Genomic DNA, 15,738 nt, shown 5'->3' with positions numbered 1-15,738 from the left:
TGCCATAATCCCTAAATCTTTTGCATAAATTTCCCCAAGGTGGGGTACTCAATTTATTGGGATAATTTTTCTGTTTTGTGTCTCTAACTTTTTCCTAGATCGCCCTTTCGGGTCTTCAATCCACCGAGACGCTCATTTTTACCTAAGCCGCCCTTTCGGGTTTTCAACTTAGCGAGGTGTTCTTTTCTTTTTAGGCGAAGTATTTCTTGACTGCATCGGATTTCACAAGACGATTGAACTCTTCACCATCCATAGTTGTAAGGATCAAAGCACCGCCTGAAAAGGCTCTCTTGATAACATATGTGCCTTCATAATTAGGAGTCCATTTGCCCCTAGAATCTAGTTTGAAAGATAAAATCTTCTTGAGCACAAGGTCACCTCTCTAAACACCCGCGACCTTACCTTCTTATCAAATGATTTCTTCATGCTCTGCTGATATAACTGTGCACGACACATGGTAGTTAACCTCTTCTCTTCAATCAAATTCAACTGATCAAAGGTGAATGGGAGAAGAATCAACCCGATTTGATATAATATAGAGATTATGTAAGGAGGATTTCAACTTTCTTTACAAAGGTCGAGTTTCATCATATCCCTCGAGATGAAAACCGGATGGCAGATACTCTTGCAACATTGGCTTTAATGATTATAGTGAAGTTTTGGAATGAACTTCCTAATTTGACTGTGATGCGTCTTGATAGGCCAACTCATTTGTTTGCTGTTGAAGAAGTCAAAGATGAAAAGTCGTAGTATTTTGATATCAAATGTTTCCTCCAAAGTCAGATTTACCCATCTGGGGCATCTTTGAAAGATCAGAAGACTTTGAGAAGATTAGCCGATAACTTCTACCTCAATGGTGATGTATTTTATAAGAGAAACTTCGATATGGTTCTGCTCATATGCGTGGATAGACATAAAGAAAACTTATTGATGACTGAGGTCCATGAAGGTTCCTTTGCTACTCATTCCAAAGGACATGCTATGGCAAAGAAGATGTTGAGAGCAGGTTACTATTGGCTGACAATGGAATCTGACTATTGCAAGTTTGTGAAGAAATGCCACAAGTGTCAAATTTATGCAGATAAGATTCATGTTCCTCTGACACTGTTGAACGTTATTTCCTCCCCATGGCCCTTCTCCATGTGGGGAATTGATATGATTGGCATGATTGAGCCCAAAGCTTCGAACAAACATCGTTTCGTTCTAGTGGCTATTGACTACTTAACAAAGTGGGTTGAAGCGACATCATACGCGAATGTAGCCAAGAAAGTTGTTGTAAGGTTTATCAAGAATCAGATTATATGCCGTTATGGTTGTAGCGGTAAATTCATGACCATTAAGTTATGGATAAACTTAACGTCAATAAACCAGAGTCTCCACCGCGCTTTTATTATTTCCAAGGGAAAAGGGAAAAGTACAAACAAAACCCAAAGATAAGAAGTTTTCAAATCAAAACTAATAAAATGCCAGAGATTACACGAAAAGGGGGTTGGTTACACAGAGGGAAGGTGTTAGCACCCAAAGTGTCCTAGGTACTCCTAGGGAGCCCTTTCTTGTGTGCATATGTGTTTTTGTACAAAATGATGTTTGCAATAAATAAAATGTGGGGATGAGGAAAGAATTCATTAATTATATTTTTGTGTTTGACAAGACCTTCAGACTTGTGCCTACGTACCAACATAAAAATGAGGGATCAAAACCTCGTAGTTCGTGGTATCAATTTCAAAGTGAGTGCATTGCTTTTTAACAAAATTTAAGTTTAACAAAGGCACAAAAGGCCTAAAAAGGTTTGAATTAGTGTTAGTTCTTTTTGTCTTTTGAAATTTTAAGTCAAGTATAGTTAAGTTTATTTACAAGTTTGATTAAGAAATGATTTTTAAAAAAATGCAATGGCATGAGGCCAAAGTTTCTAATTTGCAATATGGTCTAAGTTTATAAACCACAATCAAAGAAGATTTTAAAAGGAGGGAGAGATTTGAAATTAAAGAAATGGGGAGGAGATGAAGAGACTAATCCTAATCAAAAATTTAAAAGTTAAGAGTTGAAAAGATCTGACCAATGGGATGCAATCTATTAGACAAGAATGTCATATAGAAACCCACTTTTCCCTTGGACTTTAGAATCAAGCAATATCAATACACAAATAGCAAGATGAAGAGAAAGACATCAAATAAAGATAGCCACATCCAAGCTTAGCAACTTCATAATCTTCTTCATAACTCCCATGTATCAGATGACTTCAGAGATAGGCATTAGACACAGGTTCAAAGCAACAGCTTCAATAAGACCATGTAGCGGATGAACTCAAATGGATCTTTAATATTTGCATCAGATGAAAATTCACTTCATAAACACTTGGTTTCATGAAAGTTGGCATTGGCCAAGTCCTTTTGCATAGGGAGTGTTTCCTAATTCTAAGTCCAATGTCTCAGTTCAAATTCAACAGTTCACACAAATGTATTTTAAGGTTTTTGTTGTTTATTATGTACATTAAGGTCAATGGACCACAAACACAAACAAGTATATACAAATCACAAAATAATCACAAGATATGGCTCAAGTGAGCAAAGTAAAAAATGGCATTAAAATAAACAAGTTAAATTGTATGAATAATGGCAAATGAATAAAGACTTAAAATTAAATGGCTTGAAATTAAATGTTAGTTGTTAGTTGATTAGAAGTTAGTATTGCTTTTGCTTTTGCTTTGTTTAAGTCATTCTTTGGAGAACACTCAACCCACTATTCACAAGCATGGATTCTTGAACCAAGACATCTTCCAAAGGAAGGAAAAAAGGCCAAGTTTCCATACAATACCATGAAAGAGGGGAGACTTATAATCTCACTTACTAGAATGCTATTCCTTTTGTGTCACAATTTAGCGCTATGTTAAGCACTCGTAATTGGACTTATATAGAAGTCACAACTATTTGAGGCCGGGAAATAGAAATTTTAGTGTTAATGCATGTTAGAGATATGGTATTATGAACCATACTCCTAAAACATACCACACTTAAAAGAAAAATGCAAAAGAGGTGGACCTAATCTCATCCATACTTATGTACAATTTGCAATCCATTATCCTTAGGATATAGAGATATCATAGGTCCATGAAATGAATGAGAAAAGAATGGGATTAAGATGAAGAGGGAGGGGGAATGGAATCAACACAAATTAGTCAAAGGAGGACTTTAATCAAATTAAAATCATTCATTCATTTTGGGAGATGAAATGTACATTTCATCAATCCCCTAAATCCAATGATTTTAACTCAACAAAGTCAAAATTATTTCAATTTGACTTAATAATGATCCAAAAGTTATTTTATTTAGCTGATTTAAAAAATAATTTTAAATCATGAAAAATATGAATTAATGAAAATAAGCTAAATAAAATAAAAAACAGAAAATAGCATAAAATGTGGACCACTTGACCTCCCTCATTAATTGAGGTGGCAGATCAAGTGGTCCTTAGCGTGCGTTCCATCATGGACTCAAGTCAAAGCGCTACAGGGATGGTAATCAAAACCAACGTGTGAGATTATAATATTTAAAAAGATCATATGGTTCAGATGAGCGCCAACACACCACCGGAGCCAAAGCACCAGTCTCCTTCTCCGGTGAGCCTCACCGGACTGGTTCACTCACAACCATCACCAAAATAAAATAAGAGGACATGAATTTAAAATAAAAATGCTCAGGAGCTCGAATTTGGCCTCAATTTCTCCTAACTCAAAGTATATTGAAAGATACAAGGAGTTGAAATTTGAGGATCATGATCTGAGTTGCTTCGATTTGACCTCAAAGCAACTCAATCTTGTTGCCTACATTGGTAGGACTCCAGACAACCAAAAATCAGGAAGAATTATGGATAATTGAGTGAGAATCGAAGAGATCAAAAATTCTGAAAATCACCTTCAATGCAGGTCTGTATGAACATGATCTTGCTTCCAGTTGCTCTTGATCTTGCTATGGACACTTGGTGGAATGGAATTGAATCAACAAAAGGTACAAGACTCTCGGCGATTTGAATCTCAAAATAGTAGAGATTCAAACTCAATTTCCAATGGAAATTCTCAAGGTTATCCTTTGAATGAGAGGGTTTTGGAGATTGGGATTCAAAGCTGGCGCGCAGGGTCCTTAATTCTGATAATAAGGGTATGTATTTATAGCCAAATGATTGCTAATTGCACACTTGAATCAAAGTTCCAAAAATAGCAATGTTCATTGCATAGGTGCATGGGCGTGTGATAGGCCCATGTAATCATATCTTCAGGTCCAAAAATGAGTACAAACATTGCTGAAGTCACATTGGTAAGCCATGCATTTGTGTGTGAAAGATTCAAGTTCAATTGTGCCAAATGGTCATCCAAGTTCAAGCGATGCGCAAGTCACTCATACTTTGTCCAAATGGGATGAAATTGGACTTTTTGGAAAGGTTAGATCAAGAGGAACAACTTTCATGTTGAACACTATTTCATTTGAAGCTTGGCTTATGATGAATTTTGAGGTGGAAGTTGGGAAAATCAAACATATCAAAAAAAATTCTAAGTGTCAAGCCATGTGTTCACTTATTCCACCTTGGCTAACTTTTTCTGTGAGCTTCAAATGAGAAACATTCCTTTATAAAAGTTGTAGCTATCTCAAATTGATTCATAATGGTCACAAATTTGACCTCATTTGGATTTAATATGAAGGAGTTATGCATTTTTGAAGTTGAGAAAAATCACTTGTTTAATGGCATTGGTCGAAAATGACCTATAATGTGTCCTCATATCACATGCATATAAAAGTTGGATTTGCTCTTCCTCCAAACATAAAAGTTAAAGTAGACATCTTGAATTTGATTGTGCAACTTGAATGGCTTTCATAGAATAAACATTGAGCAAGTTATGGTCTTGGGAAGTTGACCTCCAAATTAGGGTTTAGACAAAATGACCTATAATCTTTCACCATAAAAAATGACTTTCCAGGCAAAAATAGCTCTAGACCTTAATATTAATGTTGTTTGGACTGTCATTTAGAGTAACTTTTCTCTTGGAATAATTTTCATATGACAAAAAATGTAGGATATAGGATCTAGCGAGCCCCAGTTTTAGGAATTTATAAAATTCTAAGTCATTCCTATACGTACATCACTGATTAACAATGCTTTAATTTGAGATGCAAGGGATCAAACCCTATACCTCTCGCATGCAAAGCGAGCGCTCTACCATTTGAGCTACATCCCCATATATAAAGTTATTCTAGAATTTTTAAACTCAACAATACAATATTATTTCATCAAAACTAATGGTAAATAAGTTGCATGTTTGATACAAAACATTTATTCATGCAAAGAAGAAAGAAAAAAAAAGTCAAATAAATCTAAATCTTTTTTTTAATAAATAAAATTACTTTTAAATACTTGTGTTAGCTCTTCAAAAGTTAAATAATCACCTTTAGGTGATACTTTCAATATTATGGATTAACAATCTAAATTTAGAACAAATTGATTGAGAAAAATTAGCACCCGATGAATATAAGCATTTCAAATGATTTTATATTGAAAATAGCACAATTGAAAAAAGAATGGAAAAATGATACAGAGTGATTCTCTAATCTTTCAATTATTGTGTGTGAGAAATACTCTTTTTTTACCTGACACATATATAATTGTGAAATAGATATATGAAAAAAAAGATTAAAGATGTAAAAGCATACCTTAAAACCTCAAGTGATGAAAAAAAGGAAAACATGTTCCGAGGCGGTACAAAATTGAAGATATTATAACACATGAAAAATGGATCATAAGTCATTACAGGACATGAGAGCTTACTAGATTCTCTCTCTCTCTCTCTAACGAGAAAATTCTAAAATAGGAATTATAAAAATTTAAGTCATTCCTATACATTCATCACTGATTAAGAATGCCTTTACTGGAGATGCATGGATCGAACCTCGTACCTCTTGCATGGAAAGTGACCACTCTAACATTTAAGCTACATCCCCATATATAAAATTATTCTAGAATTTTTAAACTCAACAATACAAAATTATTTCATCAAAATTAATGGTAAATAAGTTGCATATTTGATACAAAACATTTATTCATGCAAAGAAGAAAGAACAAAAAAAAGTCAATTAAATATAAATCTTCTTTTTTTGTATAAATGAAATTACTTTTAAATACTTGTGTTAGCCCTTCAAAAGTCATATAATCACCTTTAGGTGATACTGTCAATATTATGGATTAAAAATCTAAATTTAGAAGAAATTGATTGAGAAAAGTTAGCACCCAATGAACATAAGGATTTAAAATGATTTTATATGGAAAATAGCACAATTAAAAAAAGAATGGAAAAATGATACAGAGTGAATCTCAAATCTTTCAATTATTGTGTGTGTGAAATACTCTTTTTTTACCTTACACATATATAATCACTACGCCAAATAAGGGAAAAGAGGGCGCTTATTTTGGCCTATAACAGCGCTTTTAAGCGCCCTCTAATCTGGCGCTGGCATAGGTAAAGACAGCGCTTTGTTTTCCTGGAAAAAGCGCTGTCTAAAGGCCCACATTATAGTGCGCTTTATGAAAAAAGCGCCCTCTGGAGTGGTCCATAAAGGGACACCTTAGAGGGCGCTTTCTGGAAAAAGCGCCCTCTAAAGTTGTCAATGTAAAGTGTTTAGAGGGCGCTTTCTGGAAAAAGCGCCCTCTAAAGTTGTCAATGTAAAGTGTTTAGAGGGCGCTTATTTTTTTAAAATAACTAACACTTTAGAGGGCGCTTTCTGCAGAAAGCGCCCTCTAAAGTTGTCAATGTAAAGTGTTTAGAGGGCGCTTTCTGGACAAAGCGCCCTCTAAATTTCTCAATGTAAAGTGTTTAGAGGGCGCTTCCTACAGAAAGCGCCCTCTAAAGTGTTAGTTATTTTAAAAAAAATTGTTTGAAAAACAGTGGATATTTAATTGGTAACCTGTTCGCATGCTGCAAAAGTGTAAAATTCATATTGATTTCATCCTTTAATCCAATGTTATACACCATTAATCCATTGATATATACAACATGAATCCATTTATATACAACATTAATCAACATAATGCACAACATTAATATATGATTCTTTGATCAACAATATACAACAACATATTCTTGATTTAGTAAAAGTACAACAACAATATACAACATATATACAACAACAGCATACAACAACAACATTCCATACATATATGTACAACAATATACAACCTAGCTATATGATTCTTTGATCAACAATGAATTGACACAATTCATCCTTCATTTCATCCAAATGAGCTCTTGAGTAAGATTTGTATTCCTCAAAGTACTACAATTAAGAGAATAAAACATATTCATGATTTAGTAACAAATTAGATTAGTTATCCGATAATATTAAAATAAACCCTAAGTTATTATTCCATACCATTTTTGGGATGTCTATACGATTCAATGCAATGATATCTCTCATAAATCTCAATACAAAAAATCCGCAATCGACCGAATTATTTTGCTGAGGACACTACACAGAAAAACAAACAATATATATATAGTTAATTTCTTACAAACACTATTATAAGCAAAAAAACAAACACTATTATAAGCAAAAATAAGATACTTAATATATACCTGAACTCTGACCCAGGTAATGTCCTTCCTAATGCGGTAATTCTTTTTCGATCTAAATTTTAGTATTGCCCTAACAAAATAAAAACGTATATTGAGATCAATCTGACAGACATAATTAAATATAGAAATACACACGAATATTTAGGGGAATTTCACTTACGTGTCAACCGTCTTCTTCAAACCCGGATATTTACTCCAATCACCCGATAACGAATCGAGATAATACACTATTAGTCTCGAAAGATCCATAGCAACCAACACCCAGTGGCCACTGTAAAATAAAACAAAAATTTAGATGAATGAAAATTTTCTACGTAAAAGATATACATAGATTAGAATGAAATTATTAGAAGAAAATCTAACCCGTTGCCAGAATTAAACGGTAAAAAATACAAACTGCGTGTATCGCCGGCCGCCATGAATCTATCGACTAGATCATTCTTTACGGATGTTGGATTTTTCGATATTAACGTTGCGTTGACACGGGAAGCAGCAATAAAATTGAAACGGTTACACAATTCAGTTCCCCGCATCAATTTGTCATACATATACCTTAAATAGAAACATAATAAATATTAGACTACTCATTGAAATGTGTAAATAAATTGTTCAACTAAGTAAATTATAGATTGATCGGAGTACCATATGTATGTATGAATGATAGCGATGCCCAATTCGTCGTGCTCAAAAAGTTGTTGCATGTCCTCCTTTCCAATTATTTCGAAATGAGCTTTTCCGAAAACACCTTCATCAAAATCTATACTACGAATGGACCCGTCCATAATATCGGACTCTTCCACCATTTTCTCAAGACGCATCATAATTTGAGATTTTGTCCCGGCCGTCGTTGGAATATCCTTCGTTGGAATATCCTTCGTTGGAATATCCTTCGTTGGAATATCCTTACCATCGCTTTTCAACTTTCGACCGGGAACCTAAAAATTCATATAAAATAAATCATTACTTTTTGTGATGCAAAAGAATCGTTGTGTATATAATTCAATGGGTATATATATTTGTACCTCTTTTTGAGATGCAACCGACTCGATGCGTCTTGAAATCCCTTTACCAGCTTTAGGGGTGGGTCTTGTAGGAGTCTAACATTACCATGTAATAAGGATTGATTAAATATCATAATTGTAGCTGAATTGAAATGTGAATTCTAAATATTCATAATCATTTAGAACATATATACCTCGGCATCAGGGAAAATTAGATCTGACGGCCAACCAACAAAGGATCCGACTGCATCTCGCATCAACGTTGTCTCTGAAACAACGTCGGGTAATGGTAGACGGGCGTTCGTATCTAATACGAGGTCAACCGAAACTTTCATAAATCCCACCGGGAGGGGATTATGGTGAAGTAATTCACCCGAAGTATTGTGCACTTTTCCCTTGCCAACCATGCGATAAGTTGGTGACGATAGATACAGCTGACAAGGTGAAATGCCCTAAACCAATAATAAATGTTATTGTTAACTTGTATATGTGTCAAGTAAAAAAGTGCTATTTTAATTTCATAATAACATATATAATTACCTCGGGAAATTTCGGTTGATGATTGATACTAGCTCGGTCACTAGTATCTTTTGCCTCGGAAGCGCACCTTTCCTCTCTATACCTTGCATTCTCGTTTTGCAGTTGGAGTACTTGTGCCCTTAACTCCGCCAAGGTCTCCATCACCTCTTTGTTGGTAGGATTTTTTGTTTTTGTTTTTTTATAAAATGACGACGGAGTCACACCAAAACCCTTACCCCTCACACGACCGGAATACTCAGGAACATTTAGTACTCGACTAAGTACGCTCCTGCAATCCTGGACCTCGGTTGAAGGGGTTTGGGATAAAGTCTCCTGAAATATTATTAGAGAAGATTAAAAATGAATTATATGTCTAACAAAATTTTCGATATAATTAAAGAAATAATGTTACATATACTTACACATTCGTCATAAACATTTTGGACCGCTTCAACGACAGCCCCATCCTTCCCAACCCGAGCAGCCTTCCATAATACGTGGTCCGAAAGAGATGTTGCGTCACTTTTCTCCTCGGCTAGCTACACATTGAATTAGATTATAAGATCATCAATTATAACATATTGTGACAATGTATAAGCTCATAGCATTTGAATATACTCATAATTCTTTGTTGTAACCGTGCATAACCCGTACGCCCTTTTTTGTACGGATACGCGGGTTTTGATGCCCTTTTCCTATTTATGTCGCTTATTTCCTGGATAAAAAAGTTTAAGGCATATTAGAACCAAGTAACTTAACAATTGTATAATACCATAATTAATAGACATTACATGGAATTTTTCGTTTCTTCGTTTGGCGACAAAGTTATCCCATTCATCGGCTGAAATAATCTCGGCATACTTCATTGGCCGTTCTCCTTCAACAAATTTTCCTTCCTCATCCTTGAGAAATTTGTTGCACAAAAAGGATCGAAATCCTCGGAGTCTTTTTCCGGCCAATTGAATACAATATTTTTGCCGGCTTTCATCGATGTGAAAGGATCTCTAAAAAACATACAAATGGAGTGTGTTATTATAAAGTAATATTATAACAATATATGGTTAACAAATAGTCAACAAAAAAAACATATAACAATATATGGTAAGTACCTGTATCTCCGACCATATTTTTTCCTTGCCAACCTTCAAGTCCAGACTTCTCCAATTATCACATGTAATCGGAATATGTTGGCGAACAAGGAAACCAATGTAACTTGCCAACATTGAACCGTTAGGCTCAATTAGTTGGTCTTCAGCACTCCAATGTACTTCAAATTTTACACCCTTGTCTCTTGCACGAATAGTCAATCCTCGTTTGATTTCTTTTTCAACATTATTACGTGATTCATTCGCGGCATGGGTATCGTCTTGGTTAGCCATTTTATCTGTAATATAGAAATGATTCAATAAGACCCAAGTAAGACAATGATTCAATACGTGAACACATTTACTGCATGCACAAACTTACTGCATACACATTTACTCACACACACCTACTGCATGCAAAAGACCAATGCAAACTTATGGTGTTTGGAACATGAACAAACTTGCATCCATAATCATCAAACTTCCAAGCACAAGCTCAAACACACTTCAAATATATCAGTTTTCAATCAGAAATAAAAAACTCAGTTTGCCCTAAACAACATTAATCAACATAATGCACAAAATGAAAAACTAAGTTTAGAAAATGCCCTAATCAAACACATGAAGAAAGTGAACGGTAACGATGGAGAAGAGAAATACCTTAAAGGTGACGGTAACGATGGAGAAGAAAGTGAACAGTGACGGTGGAAGAGGTTAACGCAGTGAACGTGAACGGTGAGGGAGGGAGAACGAACGACGACGATGACGGTGAGGGAGGGAGAACGAACGGAGGACGAGAGTAATCGTAGTAGAGAGTAATCGCAGTTGAGAGAAAACCCAGTTACGTAAACGAAATAGCTTATAGAGAGGGAAAATAAAGAGACATGCAGTATATGTTATAATTTTAATGTTTACTAAAGGGGACCTTAGAGGGCGCTTTTTCAAAAAAAGCGCCCTCTAAAGGGGGCCTAAGAGGGCGCTTCTGAAAGCGCTCTCTAAGGCTTTCCAAAAGCGCCTTCTAAACTGGAAATGTACATGGACTTAGAGAGCGCTTTTTCAAAAGCGCCCTCTAAGGGTAACCTTAGAGGGCGCTTTCACAAAAGCGCCCTCTATTGTTGTCCCTCCATTTTTTTTTTGGCTTCACTTTAGAGGGCGCTTAGTTAAAAAAGCGCCCTCTAAAGGGGGCCTAAGAGGGCGCTTCTAAAAGCGCTCTCTAAGGCTTTCCAAAAAGCGCCTTATAAACTGGAAATGTACATGGACATAGAGAGCGCTTTTTTAGAAGCGCCCTCTAAGGTTACCCTTAGAGGGCGCTTTCAATAAAGCGTCCTCTATTGTTGTCCCTCCATTTCCTCATTATTTTTTCGCTTCACTTTAGAGTGCGCTTTGTTACAAAGGCGCCCTCTAAAGTGCGCTGTCTATTCCAATAGTATGCTCCTTATTTTTTCTCTTTACTTTAGAGTGCGCTTTTGTAATAAAGCGCCCTCTAAGGGGCGCTGTCTATTCCAGTTTTTGGCGTAGTGAATTATGAAATATATATATATGAAAAAAAAAGATTAAAGATGTAGAAGCATACCTTAAAACCCCAGGTGATGAAAAAAAGGAAAACATGTCCCAACGTTGGATCATAAGTCATTACCGGAAATTAGAGCTTACGAGTTTCTCTCTCTCTCTCTCTAACGTGAAAATTCTAAAATAGGAATTATAAAAATCTAAGTCATTCCTATACGTATATCACTGATTAATAATGCTTTAATTGGAGATGTAGGGGATCAAACCTTGTACCTCTTGCATGGAAAGTGACCGCTCTAACATTTAAGCTACATCCCCATATATAAAATTATTCTAGAATTTTAAACTCAACAATACAATATTATTTCATCAAAACTAATGGTAAATAAGTTGCATGTTTGATACAAAACAATTATTCATGCAAAGAAGAAAGAACAAAAAAAAGTCAAATAAATCTAAATCTTCTTTTTTTTATAAATAAAATTACTTTTAAATACTTGTGTTAGCCCTTCAAAAGTCATATAATCACCTTTAGGTGATACTGTCAATATTATGGATTAACAATCTAAATTTAGAAGAAATTGATTGAGAAAAATTAGCACCCAATGAACATAAGCATTTAAAATGATTTTATATGGAAAATAACACAATTAAAAAAGAATGGAAAAATGATACATAGTATTTCTCTAATCTTCCAATTATTGTGTGTGTGAAATACTCTTTTTTTACCTTACACATATAATTGTGAAATAGATATATGAAAAAAAAATATTAAAGATGTAGAAGCATACCTTAAAACCTCAAGTGATGAAAAAAAGGAAAACATGTTCCAAGGCGGTAAAAATTTGAAGATATTATAACACATGAAAAATGGATCATAAGTCATTACATAACTTGAGAGTTGCAAAACAACAACATCTTAAGGAGATCAACAGCGGCTAAAAAGCACCAAATAAACAGTTTGTGAGCTACAAGAGGCACATCAATCGCAACCGTCGTCCTATTTTCATTAGCTAGCAAACAAGAAAGACGAAGGTCGGGTAGGGAAGTGTTGGGAGGAAGTGGCTCATGCTGCCACTAAAAGTGACTATATGAATCTAGTTGTTGGAGGTAGAGGCCGAAAGCAATTGACTTCTAGGAAGCTATAGTGACTTATGTATGGTGCACTGTGCAACACTCCTCGAAAAGCAAGTCTAGTTCAATTGGTTCATTAGTATTGGGTCACGTCAGATTAACAATGCTTTAATTGGAGATGCAAGGGTTCAAACCCTGTACCTCTCACATGCAAAGCGAGCGCTCTACCATCTGAGCTACATCCCCCTATATAAAATTATTCTAGAATTTTTAAACTCAACAATACAATATTAGTTCATCAAAACTAATGCTAAATAATTTGCATGTTTGATACAATACATTTATTTATGCAAAGAAGAAAGAACAAAAAAAAAGTCAAATAAATCTAAATCTTTTTTTTATATAAATAAAACTACTTTTAAATACTTGTGTTAGCTCTTCAAAAGTTAAATAATCACCTTTAGGTGATACTGTCAATATTGTGGATTAACAATCTAAATTTAGATCAAATTGATTGATAAAAATTAGCACCCAATGAACATAAGCATTTAAAATGACTTTATATGGAAAATAGCACAATTAAAAAAAGAATGGAAAAATGATACAGAGTTATTGTCTAATCTTTCAATTACTATGTGTGAGAAATACTCTTTTTTTACCTGACACATATATAATTGTGAAATATATATATGAAGAAAAAAAGATTTAAAATGTAGAAGCATACCTTAAGACCTCAAGTGATGAAAAAAAGGAAAACATGTTCCGAGGCGGTAAAAAATTGAAGATATTATAAGACATGAAAAACGGATCATAAGTCATTACATGAAATGAGAGCTTACGAGTTTCTCTCTCTCTCTCTCTCTCTCTCTCTCTCTCTCTCTCTCTCTCTCTCTCTCTCTCTCTCTCTCTCTCTCTCTCTCTCTCTCTTTCTAACGTGAAAATTCTAAAATAGGAATTATTAAAATCTAAGTCATTCTTATACGTACATCACTGATTAACAATGTTTTAATTGGAGATGCAGGTGATCAAACCTTATACCTCTCGCATGCAAAGTAACCGCTCTAACATTTAAGCTACATCCCCATATATAAAATTATTCTATAATTTTTAAACTCAACAATACAATATTATTTCATCAAATCTAATGGTAAATAAGTTGCATGTTCGATACAAAACATTTATTCATGCAAAGAAGAAAGAAAAAAAAATCAAATAAATCTAAATCTTTTTTTTAATAAATAAAATTACTTTTAAATACTTGTGTTAGCTCTTCAAAAGTTAAGTAATCACCTTTAGGTGATACTTTCAATATTATGGATTAACAATCGAAATTTAGAACAAATTGATTGAGAAAAATTAGCACCCGATGAAGATAAGCATTTCAAATGATTTTATATGGAAAATAGCACAATTGAAAAAAAAATGGAAAAATGATACAGAGTGATTCTCTAATCTTTCAATTATTGTGTGTGAGAAATACTCTTTTTTTACCTGACACATATATAATTGTGAAATAGATATATGAAAAAAAAGATTAAAGATGTAGAAGAAAAAAAGATTAAAGATGTAAAAGCATACCTTAAAACCTCAAGTGATGAAAAAAAGGAAAACATGTTCCGAGGCGGTACAAAATTGAAGATATTATAACACATGAAAAATGGATCATAAGTCATTACAGGACATGAGAGCTTATTAGATTCTCTCTCTCTCTAACGAGAAAATTCTAAAATAGGAATTATAAAAATTTAAGTCATTCCTATACATACATCACTGATTAAAAATGCCTTTACTGGAGATGCATGGATTGAACCCCGTACCTCTTGCATGGAAAGTGACCACTCTAACATTTAAGCTACATCCACATATATAAAATTATTCTAGAATTTTTAAACTCAACGATAAAAAATTATTTCATCAATATTAATGGTAAATAAGTTGCATATTTGATACAAAACATTTATTCATGCAAAGAAGAAAGAACAAAAGAAAAGTCAATTAAATCTAAATCTTCTTTTTTTATATAAATGAAATTACTTTTAAATACTTGTGTTAGCCCTTCAAAAGTCATATAATCACCTTTAGGTGATACTGTCAATATTATGGATTAAAAATCTAAATTTAGAAGAAATTGATTGAGAAATGTTAGCACCCAATGAACATAAGCATTTAAAATGATTTTATATGGAAAATAGCACAATTAAAAAAAGAATGGAAAAATGATACAGAGTGAATCTCGAATCTTTCAATTATTGTGTGTGTGAAATACTCTTTTTTTACCTCACACATATATAATTATGAAATATATATATGAAAAAAAAAAGATTAAAGATGTAGAAGCATACCTTAAAACCTCAAGTGATGAAAAAAAGGAAAACATGTTCCGACGTGGTAAAAATTTGAAGATATTATAACACATGAAAAATGGATCATAAGTCATTACATAACTTGAGAGTTGCAAAACAACAACATCTTAAGGAGATCAACAGCGGCTAAAAAGCACCAAATAAACAGTTTGTGAGCCACAAGAGGCACATCAATCGCAATCTTCGTCCTATTTTCATTAGCTAGCAAACAAAAAAGACGAAGGTCGGGTAGGGAAGTGTTGGGAGGAAGTGGCTCATGAAAAACGGATCATAAGTCATTACATAACTTGAGAGCTGCAAAACAACAACATCTTAAGGAGATCAAAAGCGGCTAAAAAGCACCAAATAAACAGTTTGTGAGCTACAAGAGGCACATCAATCGCAACCGTCGTCCTATTTTCATTAGCTAGAAAACAAGAAAGACGAAGGTCGGGTAGGGAAGTGTTGGGAGGAAGTGGCTCATGCTGCCACTAAAAGTGACTACATGAATCTAGTTGTTGGAGGTAGAGGCCGAAAGCAATTGACTTCTAGGAAGCTATAGTGACTTATGTATGGTGCACTGTGCAACACTC

Source organism: Lathyrus oleraceus, chromosome 7 (assembly GCF_024323335.1).
Source record: "Lathyrus oleraceus cultivar Zhongwan6 chromosome 7, CAAS_Psat_ZW6_1.0, whole genome shotgun sequence".
Classification (NCBI taxonomy): Eukaryota; Viridiplantae; Streptophyta; class Magnoliopsida; order Fabales; family Fabaceae; genus Lathyrus; species Lathyrus oleraceus.
The sequence above is the reverse complement of the archived record's forward strand: the minus strand, read 5'-3'. Positions refer to the sequence as shown.